The following is an 18,027-nucleotide window of genomic DNA, read 5'->3' on the forward strand; positions in this document are numbered from 1 at the left end:
TGTGGGCTTCCCTCCACACATACACACACATACACGACACACAAATGTACACACAAAGACACACGTGTGCTCTTATAAACTGAGACACACACACATACACACACATTTGGTTACATGTACACACGAAACACACATATAAACACACATTCCCACGCATACACATATCCACACATGCACACACCCTAACACACACTTGTATAGTTACACATGCCAAACAAACCTCTTGTACACATGCACGCACACACGGACACACACAGGTTTGTTCTGCTTTACTTTGTAAACGGGACTTGGCAAAATTCCCCTGTCACCATGTCTCCCAAAGTATCATCTGGCTTCCCTGGAGTGGCTCTGGGTGACACGGCCCAGGGTGGGGGACGCACGCCCCTCAGGGGTGGGCTCCAGGGAGCACCTCCCCCTGTGACTTCGGCTGGGGTCACCCTGCGTAGCTGCCCCCACTCTCAGGAGGGGCTGCTGTTTGCAGAGTCCACAGACAGGCCCCTGGAGTCAGCATGCTTGGGCCAAGCCCCTGCCCCTCAGTTTGCCTCAGTTTCCTCATCTGTGGAAGGGGCCTCCAGCTTTAGAGACCCAGCACAGTGGGCCCCCCTGTGCCGCATCAGGGCCTTGTAGCTCGAGCTGCAGACTCAGGGCCTCCTGACCCTGCAGGCAGCTGGAGGGGAATTTAATTCAGAGGCCGAAGTGCACCCACCACAGTCATTGTGGCTATAAATACACACGTAGTCACTCATCAGAGAGCCCAGGTGGCAGGGACAGGGGGAGGGGGGTGGGAAGGGGAGGCGGGGGTGGGGGGCAGGGGGAGAGAACACCCCCAGCAGTGCATTCACCCTCTCTGGCTCCCTGCAGGTTAACCGCAGCCCCATAGCTCGCCAGAAACATCTGCCTGCATGTTTCCTAGATGACAGTCTGAGCAGCAAAGGGCCTGGGATGGGGGAGCCAGCGGGGAGCTGACAGCCTCCAGGAGGTCTAGAACAGGAAGGGGGTGGCCCGCACTGTACCTGCAGGTGTGGGGACAGGGTCTCATGGGCAAGCCTGTGGCTTGTAAGCCCCAAGGCAGGGGACCTGCTCAGAGAAAGCTAAGATTCCGCTACAGAGTGAGATAACCTTCCAAACTGAGTGCCCCACAGAGACTGAATTTAAGAGTTTTTGCCTCGTTAGAGAAAGATCTTTCTCATTACATCGCAGGATGGTTGAGGACAGGAAATAAGCTTGAAATGACCTGAACTCAACATCCCTTAGAAGAGGGGAAGTGAGCCCCCAGTGATCCAGGAGTAAGGAGTGGGCCCACCAGGAAAGGGGTAATCCCAGGGTGTCCAGAGTAGTGCTGCACTTTGACCCTGCTGAGAGAGCCCCTGCCCCGAGCATTGGGCCCTATAGAGCCCCAACTCTGGCTCTTCTGGGCCATGCTTCTCCCTACAGAGTCAGGAGCTGGTGAGGCCACGGGGAGATGCCCAGCTAGATGATCCTATGTGCCCCTTCTTCTAGGGCACATCCCTAGGTCCAAGGAGTGGTCCAGGGGCCGCTGGCTGCAAGATGCCTACCGCGGTAGCTGCAGCAGCCAGGGTCCCAGTGGGAAACCAGAGCCCAGGCCAAGTGGTTCAATAGTAAATTAACACAAGGTAGCAGTAGCTGAAAAACTAACAGGGGTCAGCAAAGCAGCCTAGATCTTAGAAGCAGTAAGAAACTGCTGCTTCCCTAGGGCTGGAGGGGACAAAGTAAGAGAGGGTATATCAGGAGCTGGACCCATGCCCAGCAGGAGCTGGAACCGTGGACGGGACACAGCCACAGCTGCAGACACCACTCCGAGCAGGGAGGTCTGCGGGGAACCTTACCCGGGATTCTCCCTTCCTCCCAGGCGCCACTCTCCCTCCAGCGCTTCCCATTGGCTGAAGCCACAGGAAGCCCGCGTGCAACGGAGCCTGGGAAATGTAGTCCACAGGGTCGGGCTCCGCAACCCGGCGGAGCGAGGGTGGGGGAGGGGGAATATGATGGCGAATAGGAGGACTGTAGCTAATGGCTCATCTGCACCGTGGAGAGGAGACCGTCGGCTACGCCTGCCTGACGGCAGGAGACTGCCTCTGCTGACACTTTGGCGTCTCCTCTGATCCATACAGCAGTGGAGGGGTGAGTCTTGAGAGAGTAGACGCTGTCACCCTCTCCCCATCAGGAGAGAGTGGGGGAATGACCTTGTGGGCACTTCAGGTCACTTGACCTAGGGTCTGGGGAGCTAGCACAGCTGGATTCCAGCCCTTGACCCTCCTTGCACAGTGGCTCCTGAGTGGCCCTGGCAGCCAGAGCTGGACATCTAACTCCTGGTTAGCAGAGTGAGGGTCAGTATGGGAGTGGGAGGCAGTTGCTGTTGGCGAAGCGTTTAGGAGTCTAGGCACTAAGCTTCATGCTTTAGGTGGACTGTTTCATTCTTTTAACAATCTTAAACCTCTAAGATACACACCAAGTGTGTCCCCATAAAACCCAGGAAAAAAATTCTTAGAGCCCCCCAGAATTAAAAAGTGAGTCCCAGGTGTCCACAAATAACTGAGAAAATTCAAAATCCTGAAACTGAAAAATGTGAACCTCCCAGGTCTGTGCACATGTAATGTGACTGCTTGAGGCCAAACTAGACCTTCGGGGGTCAACGTGATTGTCTATTAAGTAGACAGGAAAAAAATTCAGTTCTGCATGTGTTCTACGTAACAAGCGTGCATCAGCACCACTGCTGTTTTCAGCATTTATTGTGATTCAACATCATAAATTTTTCACGAGACATCATAAGTTAGAGGAAGAAATGGAGGATCAGAGAGGTGAAGCAACCTGCCCAGGGTCACACAGCTTATCCATGAGAGACAGCGTGTCATTCAATGATGGAGTGACACTAATTAACCTTCTGCCCACTACTGACATTTCCTCGCTTACCCAATCAAGTTCAAGGCTCCTGGCCCCTGGGCTGAGGTGGGCAGGGAAAGGGGAGATGTTGGGTGTGTATGTTCTGACAGCATCCCAAGGTCAAATACAATCTGGGGGAGGCACCGGAGTGAGGTGCCACCACTGAGTCCGTGTCACCATAGTGAGCACACTGCATGCAAATGGAACGGGGTCAGGACTCACCCCCATTGGTAGAGTCAACTCCCAGAAGCCTCCTCTCTGGTTCTCCCTGGCTTTTCCCTTTAAGCCAATAAGAAGACCACATATCGAAGGGGCTGCGGAGCTCTCCAGTCTCCCTTGCCCTGTGCAGGCCCAGAGGGGTTGAGTGGCTTGCCCAAGGTCACTGGGTGGAGGAGAACCACACGCCATGGCCTGCAGTTGCAAACCCGTTTCCTGGCCTGCTTCCTCTCTCGCACTCTAGAATGCCCCTTTGCCGCGAGAGTTTCGGTGGTTCAAACCTAGAGGGCAGAATGAGCTGGGTTGTATTTTTCACACACCCTTCACAGGTCACAGGCAAGATTTTACTCTTGAACTGAAAGTAGGAATTTATTAAGAATGGTTTAAGGCATAGCTCTCTCCCCCCTCCCCACCCCAAACACATTAGGATCTTTTCTCCCCACCCAAAAAGAAAAAATTATTATACAGGGCAGAAAAGAGAAATTTGTGAGTTTTCCCATTCCTGGTGGGACATTTCCCCCAAAAGGCAATTAAGTCTTCACTGCTCAATAGGAAGAGGGCAGAACCTAGCCCCGCAGCTGCATGTGACAGACAAAGGCAAGTGAGAGGAGAGCTCAGCTCAGCTCAGGTCCAAGGCCACAGACTCAGGCCTCTCGTCCAAGCCTTCTATCAGGGAGCCAGTGAATCCACATCTTCCGGGTTCCTCTAGGCTGCGTGGAGGGGAGGATTAAGATTCTCCCAGAATTCACGTGCTGTGGGGTCAGCAGTGCTGACAGCCGAGTTCATGGCCAATGAGCTACAGGGAGCAGGAGGCTCCTCCTTCCTCACTCGGAGATGGACAGTCCAGTTGGAAGCTGAGCTACCTCTGTACACAAGGATGGTCTTATATCAGTGAGCTTTTGCTGCTTAACAAACCACCCCAAAACTCAGGAGTTTAAAACAATAACCATTTATTTAGCTTATGGTTCTGCAGGTTAGCAATTTGGGCTGGGCTCAGCTGGCTGGTTCTTTTGGCCCCGGCTGGGCTCACTCCTACATCTTTGGCCAGCGTCAGGGTTTACCAGGCCTGGCTGATCTAGGATGGCTTAGCTGAGGTGGGGTGCCTCAGCCCCTGGGGGCCTCTCATTCTCAGCAGGGGGGCCTGGGCTCCATACACAGGAGCTGGCAGGATCCCAAGACAAGAGCAGACGAACCCAAGGTCACAGAGTCACTTTGACTATATTCCAATGACTAAGTTAAGTCACAAGGGCAGGCCTGATTCAAAGAATGGGAAACTGGCCCCGGTTTTTCATGGGAGAAGCTGCAAAGTCCCCTCACAATGGGGCATGGTACAAGGGAGGACTGTCACCATGTACATAGATGATCCCCCCCAAGATGTCCTTTCTAAATTCTTCTAGGAACAAAGCAGGGTCTCCAGACTGGAAAAAAATAAGTTGAATAGAGTAGTCCATCTAAGCAAGGATTCTGTGGCACCAGCCTGATGTGCACCTGCTAAAGGCACACACCTTAAGCCTTAGCAGTGGTGAGCTGGAGCCCATGAGCACTGGTTCACCAGAGCCAGCTGGTAAGTACTCAGGAATTTTGTGAGCCTGTTGTTAAACTGTCAGAGCTTGAAATTGGCCACGGTGGGAGTATTTACACCCTGAGAATTGGCAAGCACCACAAATCAGAGAGCTGGTTTACCAGTGCACCACGGCCCTGAGGCCAAAACAAACACTTTCTGTTCTAGTCTAATAAGTAAGATGGACAGGTACGTAGCGAAAGCCTATAACACAGTCATCAGAAGATGGTGAGAGCAGTGCAAGAAGCCCATGAAGAGACGGGAGACTTCGAGGGAGAAGAACTCATACTTCCAGGGGGTGGGGCGGGGCGGGATTAGGAAGGGCATCATGGAGGAGGTGGCCTTTTAGCTGGGCCTCGAGGGATAAGTAAAGACTGCCTCAACCAGAGGTAAGGCAAAGGCAGAGAATGGGGCTGAGATCACAGCATGTTGAGGACTATGACTTTGGCTTCCAGTGACAGGAGTTTAATTCTCCGCATCGTGACTTGAGAAGGAAGTGGTCCAGGCAGGCACATGGCCCTGCCCCCTGCCCCGGGTTCTGGAATCTCAGAGAACAGGTGCAGGACCTTCTCTCTCTCCCTCCCCGTCTCGGCAGCATCAGTGGTCCACCCGCCCTGGGTTTGACACCTGGCTGTGCGCGCTTGGACAAGCTGCTCTGTCTTTCTGAATCCTAGTTTCCTCCTCGGTGAAATGGATCGAAAGTAACTCCAGGGTTACCAGGATCCAGAGGGTGCATCCGGGGAGGAACATCTGCAAACATGGTGACAGTCCTCCTCTCCTGCCTGCATCCGTGCCCCTGTGTGAGGGGACTTTGCCGCTTCTCCCACGAAGAGCTGGGGCCAGTTTCCCAATCCTTGAATCAGGCCTGGCCTTGTGACTTAGCCATTGGAATATGGCTGAGCACGTTGGAATAACAGCATGGTGGCTGACCCCAGGGTAGACACTCTTGGGGAGTGTGTGTGAGAGAGAGAGACAGACAGACAGGCAGGCAGATGGGTTCTTTCCTTCTTCCCAGGCCCTGGCCAAGTCCTTCCCGCCTCCCTCCATCTGCTCCTGGTGGGGCGGGGCGGCTGTGGGGAGGAGGCCCAGATGGCCTGGCCTCGTGGAGGCTGGTTCTCCGTGGGCAGCTGCGCTGAACCTTGACCACTCCAGTCCAGCTTCGCTGAGGGAGCCACTTCAAACAAAGGGTCCGTGGGGAAACCTGGCCCCAGCACCCAGCCCCCGGCCTGTCACCTTCACCCGCAGCCCATGCCCTCCAGGAAGGGGCTGTACCAGCCAGGCCTGCCTGAAAAGGCCTCTTTGGGAAACAGTGCTGACCCCTCCAGGTACAAGGGGGAGGGCTGTGCCCCTGAGGCAGGGCCCGGGTACAAGCGAGGAGGGCGTGAGGGCAGGAAACCGGCAGGGGCAGGGATCCAGGCAAATATTTGGCAGATCAATGCTCAAGGCTGACCCTGATGGTTCACCACGGGGTCCAGCTGCTCTCCCCCACACCTCCCCTCACTGCAGGGACAAGTGTTTCTAGCTGAGGTCAGGGGCCCACCCATTTTCCCAACCCCTGGCCTAGAGCGCCCTGCCTTGCCCATCCAAGCCCAGGCGGTCCCAGGACAAATCATTTTCTCCCGCAGAGTGAGCCTCCGGGAGAGGCCAGCATCAGGCACCAAGCGCGAACCCCTGGAGAAAGCGCAGCTGGCCTGTGCTGCCCCAGCCGCCCCAGCGCACCTCCCCGGCCCCTCCAGCTGGTGAGGGCGTCCCTTCCAAGCCCCTGTGGGAGACAACCTCGGAGGGAGCCGGACCCACATCCCCTGTGGCTGGAGAGGGAGTCCTGCGCTTCCTCAGAAAGCTTCTGCGCCCTGCCAGCCGAGAGCCAAGAGCTCGGCCCTGCTTTGTTCCACTTACTGGAGGGCTAAAAATAACCTGCCACTGCCAAGGCAGGCCTTGAGAGCCCAGGGGAGCCGGCGCGGGGAGCGGCGATCCAGCACCTGGCACAGTTAAAAGGAGAAACACCGTCCCCCCGTCAGCGCAGAGCGAGCCAGCCTCCTGGGCGCAGCACCCGCCCCGCCCCCACCACTTTGTCTCCGAGACTTTCCCTTCGGTTTCTTCCTCCTGCAAGTGAAGGAGCTTCCCTGCACCCCTGCTCCCCGCCTTCCCCCCATGCCCGACCCTTTCTCCTTCCGCAGCCTGGACCACCTTCATCCCTGGCTGGAGCCTGGGGCTGCCTGCCTGATGACTGCCGTTTGACACGTGTCAGAGCAGAGGCTCTCCTGCGGAATGCCCAGGAAACTTCAAATTCTTCTGGCAAAGCCACAATTAGCAACCAGGCTTAAACTGAAAATTCCCTTAGTGGGTACTAACCCAGTGGCTTAAATTCAAGAGACATGTCTTGACATCCTGCCTCGGTCAGTCTTAATCTTCTCCGGACCTCAGGCCTCTTTGAAAATCCGATGAAAGCTGTGGGCCCAGAGCAGCCTCCTCCAAGCAGTTTGAGAGAATGTGTGGATAGTGTGAATCCCATCCAGGACCCCCCCCCCAATCCCCAAGTGAGGAAGCCTCGATGTGCTGGAAGCTGGAGCGGAGGGAGAAAAGGCACGCACACACCAGCCGACGCTGCGCGCGTGGAGGGCTGAGGGCCAGGGGCTGTGGGAGGAGGGCCAGGACAAACTAGGTGTGGAGGGAAGAGGGTGTATTAGAATGGGGTTTTGAAGGCCAGATAAGATTTAACCAGAGAGAAAATGTACAGTTACCAAACTTGTGGTCACAGGACATGAAAAAGCAAACTTGTTTGGAAGCAGGGACGGATGAAGGACTGCTACATGGTGTAAGGGCCAGTGTATTGGTTTTCCATTGCTGTGTAACAAGCAACACACTCATTATTTCACCTTCCCTTTGGGAAGGTGGTTGCCATGGTTACAGGGAAGCAGGGCTGTAGCCATGGGGATGGAGAAGAAAGACCCAGTATCCACCTGGCTGACCCTCGTTTCCTTTTGGCTTCTACTCAAATGTCAGCTGGTCAATAAGGCTTTCCCTGTCTGCCTGCTTCTTCTCCCAGCCCCTGCCCCAGCCGTGTTGTCTCACAGCCCTTACCACCATTTCTCATGCTCTGTGTTTGCCTGTTTACCTGCTCATTGTCCTTCTCTCCCTCATAGAGTGTAAAAATTTCGCTTGGTTTACTGCTGTATTTCCAGCCACCAGAACAGTGCCTGGGGTAGAGTACACGTTCTGCATTTATTTGCTAAGTAAAAGAATAAGTGAATGAATGGATGAATCAGTTCAAGAGAAATTCTGGCAATAGACTTGCTAGAACTCCATGCAGTTAATTCCCTGGCAGCAGAAGAAGGAAGCACTGGTGACGCACTGCGGTTTCTGTCTTGATGGATTACATGGCGGCGCCCAGCACCTCTGGAAGGGGTGGATCAAAGTGGGATGTGGGCACTGAGTTTAACTTTGATCGAGATGGTTGAGATCTGCCAGGTCAGGATATTTAGGGAGAAGTCGGAGTTGTGAGATTCAGAGCTCATGAGATAAGTAGGAAACAAGGGAACAGATTCTGCGGTCAGCACTAATACAGAGTAGATGAAGTCATGAGGTTAAATGACAGGTGAGAACCAAGGATGCGCGTGGAAGGAAGGAGCCAGTCTGCGAGGCAGGAGAAGATGCAGGGACACCACAGAAAGAGTTCCTGGAAGGAAGGCAGGTCATGGTCAGTGCTACAGAGAAGCAAAGCAAACAAGACAAGAACCAAGAGGATTCAGTGACTGAGGGTCGCTGGTGACCATGTGAGGGCAATCTCAGAGGAGTGGAGGATTCCAAGTCGAGGAGAGGCTGAAAATGGGTATCAGTTCCTCCTTCAAGGAGGAACATGGGGCAATGCTGGGAACAGACCTGATGGTGAGGGAGGGAGGAGGGGAGAAGAGGATGGATCCAAGGAGAGGAAGGAGATTCCGGGATGGACAAGAGTTGCTGGCCTGAAGGTGCAGACCTGGCAAGTGCGCCTGAATATTCCCCCCGCCGGCCCCGCCCACCCCGCTTGAACTAGCTGTTGGAGAGAAGCTTAAAAGAGAATCGTCAGGGGAGCTGAGGGGTCTGAGGGCTGCGGTGACCCAGGGAGCACTCTGCTCTCCCCTGTTCCTCCAGGGCTGGAGCCCATGACAGCATCTTCTAAAAGCAGGTGGCATTTTCTAAAACCGGCCGCAACAGTGTCTCCCATCCCATGTGCTTCCCTCCAGTGGGACCTTGACACAGCCCTTCTGTGTCCTCCACCTTGAACCTGGTGGGCCTCTGTGACTCAGCTAGGAGACTCTGGCATGAACCATGGTGGGTGACTTCATCCTCGTGGTTGGACCTCACGGCTGGACAGGGCCATGCAGCTTCTGAAGGTACCTCTCTTTGTCCTCAATGAGCCACCAGGGAATAAGTCTGATTATCCTAAAACCACCACAAAGAGGGACCCTCAGCCTGGCCTCAGCTGAACTCCCAGCCAGTACATCCAGGCGGCACCTGTCACCATGACTCTTGACCGTAATCTGCCTTGTTCCCTGGGGAGTTTCCCAGGGCCCTGCCCCTCCCCCACCCACCACCGTGCATTCCCCCATCCACACCCCGTCCAGGGCCCACTGATAAGCAAGCAGGCCCTGGGTGGGGTGTCCACCCTGAGCAGGTCCCAAAGGTGATGGGCACAGGTCACCTGCCCAGCTCCCAGCTCCCCACCCACTCCACCCCAGGAAACAGAAAATCCAGAGACCATCCCAGGCCCAGCTGCACTCCAGGAAGAAACTGGGCAGGCCGCCCAGAATTACACAAAATGGACTTTGGGCTGATTGCCCAAGCTGGACTGATGCCCCCACCTTCTTAGAAAGGGCACTCTCCGGAACTGAGGCCACAGTTTGTCACGAAAGCCAGATGTTGGCAGAGCAGGACAGACGAGTGGGAGGGGCCCCTGGGGGTAGGACCAGGCATGTCCCCGGCGCCTCTCCCAGCCTGTCGGTCGGGGGAGGGGAAGGAGGCCCTCACGTGCTGGGCGTAGGTCATCCCCATCACTGCAGCAGCCCGGCTGCTTCCAAGAAAGGACAGCTGAGGCGTGTGGGACTCAGCCCCCAAACCCCAGCCTTTAGCCATGAGAGAAATAGAGTTTAGGGAGCATCACAAGATGGTCCTCCTTCGAGCAAAACCGGTAAATGAAAATCAGAAAAAAATATTCTGTACTTGTGCTAGGGTACTTGTCACCTGCCATTTAAGACAGGATTTGACTGATTATTTAAACTGCTTTATTCTCAGGTACCCATTCTTTTAATAAATACTCAATGAGTATCTAATATCGCCAAGCACCAAAAGAAAAATACATGTTTTCATGAATACATACATGTGAGAATATGCAACGGCTATCTCCAGAACAGTGGTTCTAACCAGGGCCCCTGGGGACATCTGCCAATGTCTGGGGACATTTTTGGCATCTGGAGGACAGAGGCCAGGGATGATGCTAAAAATCTTGCAATGCCCAGGACAGTCCCCACAACACAGAATTATTTGGTCTGAAATGTTATTAGTGCTATGACTGAGAAACCCTGGCCTGACAAGATTAACATAACACAAGAAACAGGTGAGGGGTGGCTACCGGTGGGCCAGGGGTCCTGGGAGACCAGGATACACGGATGTGCAGGATGATAGTTCTTCACTGTGTGCCTCTTTGAGCCATTTTTGTAGGATTTCTTACCGAATGCATGTATGGCTTATTTTCTCAAATGAATAACTCTGACTTGTTGCAGCCATACTTATCTGGTGACCTGCTCCCGGTTGTTGGGGGAAAGGAGTTTGAAGAGGAGGGAAGGCCAGGGCATGCACAGTCCCTGCCACCTGCAGCCCATGGTCCGTCCAGCCTCCTCTGGTCCAGGGCTTCTCAACCTCACCCACTGGCACGACGGCCCGGGTCACCCTTCCTGTCCTGTGCATTGTAGGAGGCTTAGCAGCATCCCTGGCTTCTGCCCAGTAGATGCCAGCAGCACCCTCCCCCTCGTGACAACCAAAAATATTCCCAGATACTTCCAAATGTCCGGGGGCAAGGGAGATAAAATTGCCCCTGGTTGGGATCCACTGTGCCAAACCTACACTGCAAATCCAAGCACAAAGAAGCTCCCATTCACTGACCTCATGAATTTACAGTGGTCCAGCCGGACCCTCAGCTTGACACGAGCCAGCACGAGGATGTGGAGAGAGCAGAAGTGCGTGGAGCAAAGGGTGGGGTCCCAGCCGCCTGCGGGAAGTGTTGCTCACAGATCCCTGAGAGTAAGAGGGACTTCAGGGCTTCTCTGAACCATCCACCCACCTCACCCAGGAGGAAATAGAGCAGAGGAGTGATGCGGCCAAAGTCACACAGTGAATGACGACCAGGTGATGCTGGCAGGACTCTATTCCCTGTGGCATCCCAAGATATCCCTTGGAGACTTTCCTTGTTCATCCACTCCCTGTTCCGTGGGCACCCCAGACTCTTCCAGGAGCCAGCATTGGGTGTTTTCTGCATTCACCCTGTTTTTCAAGAAGCAATCGCTCAACTGCTCCCAGCACAGCATGGGCTCCAGTGGGAACCGGCTTATTTGTGGACACAGAGCTGTCTCCTAGGGGCTCCTTCTGCAGCCACAGGCAGCTGGGACCTGGGGAAACCCAATTTGTAAAACTCTCCGACTTCTCTGCAGCAGAGAGCGGCAGGGAGGAATGGCATGAGACTCAACATCCACCTTGTTTCAGCTTGTTTGGGGAAGGCAAGTCCAGATGAGCCCGCCCTTGGCAATGACGTCGGCCAAGCAAGTCGGTCCCTTCTATTCTGGTGTGAAAGCCAGGTTGCTTTTCCCACTGTGAAGAACCCAGGCTTTGAAGCCGGACTGCCTGCGTTTGTAACCACTCTGCTACTTCCTGGCTGTGTGGTCTCAGGCAAGCTACTTAACTTCTCTGAGCCTGAGTAGCTGATCGATAAAAAGTGATGATAACAGTGACCTCTTCATAGTGTCATTAGGGTCAGCTGAGATACACCTGATGTTCTTAGCACGTGACCAGCACGTTGTAACTAGAGTTACAAGATCCCTGCTATTACTGTATCATTCATTATAAATATACTTATAAATACAATGTTTAATAATTTAATATAAATATCACATATTATCATAAACATAATAGTACCATGGCTCATAAGCCCAATACAGGTTTTCACAAATAAATTCCAATTTGGGGAAAAACGGGCTGGAAAACTAATGAAAAATTTCTGGTCCTTTGTATGACATCCCTCCCCCCATCCTACATTGGAAAATAAAAAAGATTTTTTAAAAACAAATTTTAATAGTGTTCTAGCTCATCTGAACAGCACACAATTGCCCTGTTCTTGGTTTCGGCTGTCTTCCAGCTGCGGTGTTTTTCTCATTGATCAGAGAGAAATCCCCAAGGTCTGGCAAAGGAAGCTTTTAATTGCTCTGGATGGACTGCTTTTTGGCTTAGCTGCTCAGGCATATAAATGAGAGAGAGAGAGAGAAAATCACTTTGAGATTGCTTTGAGATAAATATATAGTCAGACCTCCCCTTTCCCAACCAGACCTAAAAGAGACCCCTGGCCAGGCTCCCCCAGCTCTGGGGAAAGAGGACACAAAGCAAGAACTGTATTTTCCTGATCTTTATCAGAGTAATTGTGGGTGATAATAACGGCGCTCTCCTGGTCCTATGCGCTTGCTGTAGGTGCGATTTCCCCAGAGGCAGACCTGAGACAAGCATCCTCGTCAACTTACTTCGTTTGGAGGGAATCCTGGAGGCACCAGGAAGGGAGAAGGAAAGTAACAGCCTATAAAGTTTGGGCTGTCAAGCAGGTTACCACTGGGGCACCAGGACCGTAACGCCACCTGGGAACTGTGGGGGCAGGTGCAGAGCACACACTCCAGCATCGACTTGTTCAAGGGACGAGGGAGCTGGGGGATTTATACCCCAGCCCATCAGTCACAGAGTGAGGGCTGCTCCTGGGGTATCAATTCCTTGGCCCTGGTAGTCACCCCCAGTGCAGGCAGCCAGAGGTGGCCCTGGGGCAGAGGGTCACAAGGGATAGAGTGGGGCCTTCTGGAAAGGGGATGTTGGGGGAGAAAGGGCACCGAGAGCACCCAAATAACAAACCCCAAAATATGATGATTCTTATTTCCCCACTCAAAAGATCCAAAGGATGTGTGACCTGATTGAATAGATAATCTTTTTTTAAGTAGGTGAAATAGTTAAATGTCTATGTAAACAATTAATTTATGACTTGTCATTCATGTCTACGATCACGTTACATATAACTGTATGTTAATTTAGAAGAGTTGCTGTCTTCATCCTCATTCCACGACTCAATCTCTTGCCACCCCTTCCAACTCATCTGTGCGCTCAGGGTCTCCGCCATCATCAAAGCCACCCTTTGAGTCATCTGAGTTTTCTGAGCACATCTTCTTCCCTCCCGTCTTGGTTCCCAGCAGTGGATACAGCATTTTTGGAATGTGTAGGATGCTTTCACTGGAATTTTTATCCCAAGCCTCGAACACCTATTTGCATAACATTAGGGCAGCTGGTGGTCCATTCATCCGGAGGTGTCAGTGCCTGTTCTCCATCCTGCAGCCACTGACTGCAGCTTTCTTAAGTGTCCTCAAAAGATCTGTTCACGCTCACATTGCAACCTATGATGCCATAGAGTCGGTTCCACACGTGGGTTAAACTTGCCAGCCTCCTTTTCATTCAGCAGTTCCTCAGATGACCTTAGTAAATGGCCAAAACGACCCTATGGAGTTTGTTTCTGGTAACGTATCTCACCCAAACAGCTCTTGTTTGTTAAAAAAAATAATAATAATTGAGAGTGCCCCCACTACATGAAAGAATGTGTGTGATCTTTCTTGAACATAAGGAGCCCCCGATTCCAGGGATTGCCTGGGGGGTGGGGAAATTCAGTGTATCTAGAGTAGTTTGGGTGGTTCTGTTCATAAACACATCTACCTTTCACAACCATCCCTGAGGTGGGTTCTGTTATCATTCCTGTTTTACAGATGGAGAAACTGAGGCTTTGAGTGACTCAAAGAGCAATGGAGTGACAGTGGTGGGTGTGACTCCAGGATGTGCACACCGGCCCGCACCCCAAGCACACAGCCACCCCTAACGGGTAAGGTCTGTGCCCATAGCTGGTAGAACCCACCAGTCTGGAAACCCTGGAGGGAGAAAAGCCCCAGCTGACCCAGCAGGGTCCTCTCTCTACTCCCCCTGCTTTCCTGAGAACTAAGGGAGTGAGGGGCAGCCTCTACCACTCCAGCTGAAAACGTGTACAAGGAAATGCAGGGATCTGGGGCTCCTTCCCAAAACCAGGCTCAAGACCATTTCAGACAGGCAAGCAAATGTCTGCAAGAGTTTTAAAAACAAGATAAAATAGAAAAATCTTGACTGCCTTTTCATTTTCTCTCCTGCTAATCAACCACTCTTGGGTGTTTGCAGACTGATGGAGCAGAAGAACTAGAGAGGAGTTAGGGAGAACAGAATTCAGCCCGGGGTTCTAGGAAGACACTGCCTCCCAGCACTCTCAGCCTCAGTGTCACCGTCTGTAAGCTGGGTATGATCTCCACCTAGTGGCGTATGATGAAGAGTATGCAGAATGCGGCAGACACCAGGCAGCGCCCAACAGGGTCAACCCCCTTCCCCACCACCTCCGCCAACAACTCTTCGAACACCTACCAGGTACCACACTCTGCGAGAAACCAAAGGCAAGAGAAAGAGAGTCATCACCTGATCCAACTAACAAAAAAGATGAAAGCACATAAAACAGCACAGTAGCAGCCCGGCAAGCACTTTCTATGTCTGCCTTGTCTTTGAGACAAGTCTTATTGTCATCATCATTTTACAGATGAGGAAACTGAGTCTCGGGGATGGGAAGGAACTTGCCCACAGTCACCCAGTAAGTGGCAGAGGGGCGATTTGAACCCGGGTCTGACTGATAGCAGCAGAGAGAAGGGAGGGGTGGTGAGGGCTGCCAGGGGGCTGGGTCCCTCTGGAGTTGGGAAGGGGCCTGGGTGGAGAGGGGGAAGGGGTCTGGACAGTGGTGGAGCCAGACACCTCCCGTCTCCCGGCAAGGGCACCTCTGCTGAACCCCAAGGGCCTCCCTGTCTGCCAGAACCCCCAACCCCACTGGAGACCACTCCAGTCCAAGGCTACAGCCGATGGCTGTGGGGGGATTACCCTCATCTCTCCAAGTCGGGGGGGGGGGGTCAAGGAAGCCCAGTGGTCGCATGTGCATCCCTGAGTCCCAGGCTGTTTCCTCCCTTCTGGAAATCAGGATGAGATGGGGAAGAAATGGGAGAGGGAGAACGAAGCTCAGCAAAGACAGGAACCCGTTTTACCCCAAAGGACCATGACAAGAAGGGATATGACACAGCCTCGGCTCCTTAGTGCGTGGACAAAGCCGTGGGCCTCCCGGGGATGTTGGCCAGCCCGTCAGAAGGCCGCCCTTGGCCCTGCACTCCCATCTCTTCACAGCTGCGATATGCAGAGGGTTCTCAAGGGCAGGGCTGCAGTTTTGCAAACGGATCTTCAGAAAATTGTGCCTCCCGTCCGCCCGCAGCAGCCACGTCAGCAAACCACTGCGGAAGAGAAGTCTGCTGCCAACAGAGCTGGGAAGCGGCCCAGGAACCACACGCGACTCGGGGTGCTCTGTTTTAAATTAGCCGGCCGCTGCTCCCTCCCACTGGTGACAATAACCAGATTTGGGGGTGAGCGGGCATGCCCCAGTTCATGAACATTTGATGGACAATCCCCAAAGCGCGAGGCTGGGACTATCCACGTCCACACAGAGCCTCCAGCTCAGACAGCTCAGTGACCCTGAGAGAGGACCGGGCGAGGTGACGTCTGTGACCTGCCCAGCTGGGACATGCTCTAATTCCATATTCTCCTGGCCTCCTCAAAAAGTCTCCACCAGGTCTGGGAGACCTGGCCCCTGAGTGGTCCCCGCACCGTCTGAAAAAGGAATGTGAGGACTTTGTGATGATACTTCCAGACCTCACAATTTAGTTTCAAGAAAAGACTGGTAGACAGTTGTCATTTGGGGGCAGCCCTTTTCTTACCGGGGGAGGTGCTCCCACTGTTTGAATCTTGGAGGATGGTAGGTCCCTGCCTCCCAGACCAGAGGCCGGGGGGAGGGCATGGGCCTTGGCTCAGACAACAGGATAACCCTGCCCAGGACTCCCAGTGCTGAGCAAGAGATGAGAACACGCAGGAACCAGTCAGTGTTCACACTGTGGCAGCAGCCGCTGGGGGTCGAGGCAGAAGCTGAAGGCCATTAGCAGCGACGTCCAGCAGTGGCCATGTCCATGGTGGTTTCCAAGCCAGCCCATCCCGTGCCTTTGCCCGTAGTCCTGCCACCAAGCCACCCACGGCCCCAGTCCACTTTCCAAGCCCACAACTTCAGGTTCTCTGTAGATTCTCAAGCCAGGCAATAATCTCTCAATAGATTCTTTTCTTGCTTAAAGCTAGCTACAGTTGACTTCTGTGGCTCGCTCCCCCAAAACACTGACAGAAAGTAAGCCAAACTATTCTTTTTTCATTCAAGAGTTAAATAATATCAAAGAATAATTTGGGGGATGGAGGTAAAAGTATGACTCTCATCAAATTATAAAGGTTCTATTAACTCATTCATTAATGAGGAAAACAACTGAGCTGTTCCAAGTGGTTCAAAGGGGAATTCCAAGAATCACACAGGTAGAGGTAATCAGAATGTTGGAATCACCTTACATATAGGTGCAGAAGAAGTCTATCCACAGGGCAATAATCAGTTGGATTCCACAGGACCAGATTAATGTACATTTCTCTAAACACCGGTCATGGGCATTATTGCTGGTTTTCAGCGACTTACAAAGTTGTAAAATAGCTCAAAGGCAGTGACAGGCAGAGAGAGCCTGGAAGGGGGCCCAGACAGGACACCAGTAATCTTTTTATTTCTCTCATCCATTTGAGAGTCTTTCACTAACTTGTCCTTACAACAATACAGGAGATGACCAAATGAGTGGGAGACACACTCAGAAGATCCTAACCACTGCAGGCTGGAATCGTGTGGGAAGTTCTTAGAGGAACTTGAGCTGGGTTTTAAGGGCTAAGAGTTGGAAAGGAGGGTTTTCTGGAAAGTGTGAGCAGAAGTTTGGGGGCAGTAAGGAAGCTGGCATGACCCATTGGCAGATTAGACCGGTCTGCCCAGAAAAGCTGGCTTGTGAAGGAAACCGGCAATAACAAGGTTGGAAATATACTTTGGGACATCCTCGTGGCTTATTATTAACAGTCTTGGGGAAAGGGATATAAATTGACAAAATAAAAATAGTGTAGAATAGTCATCTGAAAGGGACGCTTGGCAGTGCCCCGTCCCTTAGTCTGCTCATAGTAGACACTATGAGGACACTTTCCTACTCTTTTTCAGCAGTGTCCCCCTCCTTGCTGAGGATGGAGCAGCAGGCAGTCAGCTCTCACACAGATGAGCCCACCCCTTGGTGGGAGGAGGAAGGGATAGGATTTAAACTCAGAAAGACCCAACTACAATCAGGGGATGCAGACTCCGGAGTGGTAAGAACCGATAAACATGTAGAATTAGTGTCTGGGTTGTTACCATGGCAACCCAGAATCCGCTGCACACTACTTTTGGGGGACCCGAGGGGCAGAGCCTCTAAGACACAGTCAGTCTGCGGGGAAGTGGGGAACAGGCTGGCAGAGGAGTGACCACAGGCCCAGGTGCCTGGCAACCTCTGGTCACCGAGGCTGCACAGCTCCTCCCACTGCCCAGGTCTCTACAGGGAAACTTTCTCCCTTAAATTCACTTGAATGGCTCTCTGCTCCTTGCCCCCAAACAGGATCCAAGGAGCATGAAGAACCCTGAGTCATTTGGTCCCCAACACCCACCCTCCCTGCATCTGGGCAATGTTTGCAGAACTGTTGAATAAAGATTGAACGAATGAATGAACAGTGAACAGTACAAAATTCCATCGTTTCACTTCTTTCAAAAAGAACCAGGAACCTTCCACTCCATCCCCCACCTGTTTGTTAATAAACACCAATGGCTCCCTTTCGCTGGGCACTCACCAGTGCCCGGCACTATGCTAAGACCCACACACTTTAGAAGCAGCTTTAGCCAACTGCCTGAGTCTGATACCTGGCTCTGCCTCCTAGCACACTGCCTGTCCAACAGTGTGACCTTCGGAAACTTACTTAACCTCTCTGAGGGTCAGTTTCCTCACATACAGAACGGGGATAATGATTTACATGCCTCAGTAAGTTGTTGCGGGGATTCGGTGAAAACAGGCAAAGCCCTAAAAATGATGCCTGATACAAAGGAAATGATCAAT

The 18,027-nt window shown here is 52.8% G+C and overlaps 1 long non-coding RNA gene across 1 annotated transcript; it reads left to right on the top strand.

The window, feature by feature from the left end:
* Positions 1–1,999: 1,999 nt before the first annotated feature.
* LOC105094123 (uncharacterized) lies at positions 2,000–17,631 on the top strand. The gene is made up of 3 exons (XR_837621.3): positions 2,000–2,139; positions 13,708–13,820; positions 14,147–17,631. It is a non-coding gene; the product is annotated as an uncharacterized LOC105094123 (long non-coding RNA).
* The last annotated feature ends 396 nt before the right edge of the window (positions 17,632–18,027 follow it).

This window comes from Camelus dromedarius, chromosome 18 (genome assembly GCF_036321535.1).
Source record: "Camelus dromedarius isolate mCamDro1 chromosome 18, mCamDro1.pat, whole genome shotgun sequence".
Lineage (NCBI taxonomy): Eukaryota > Metazoa > Chordata > Mammalia > Artiodactyla > Camelidae > Camelus > Camelus dromedarius.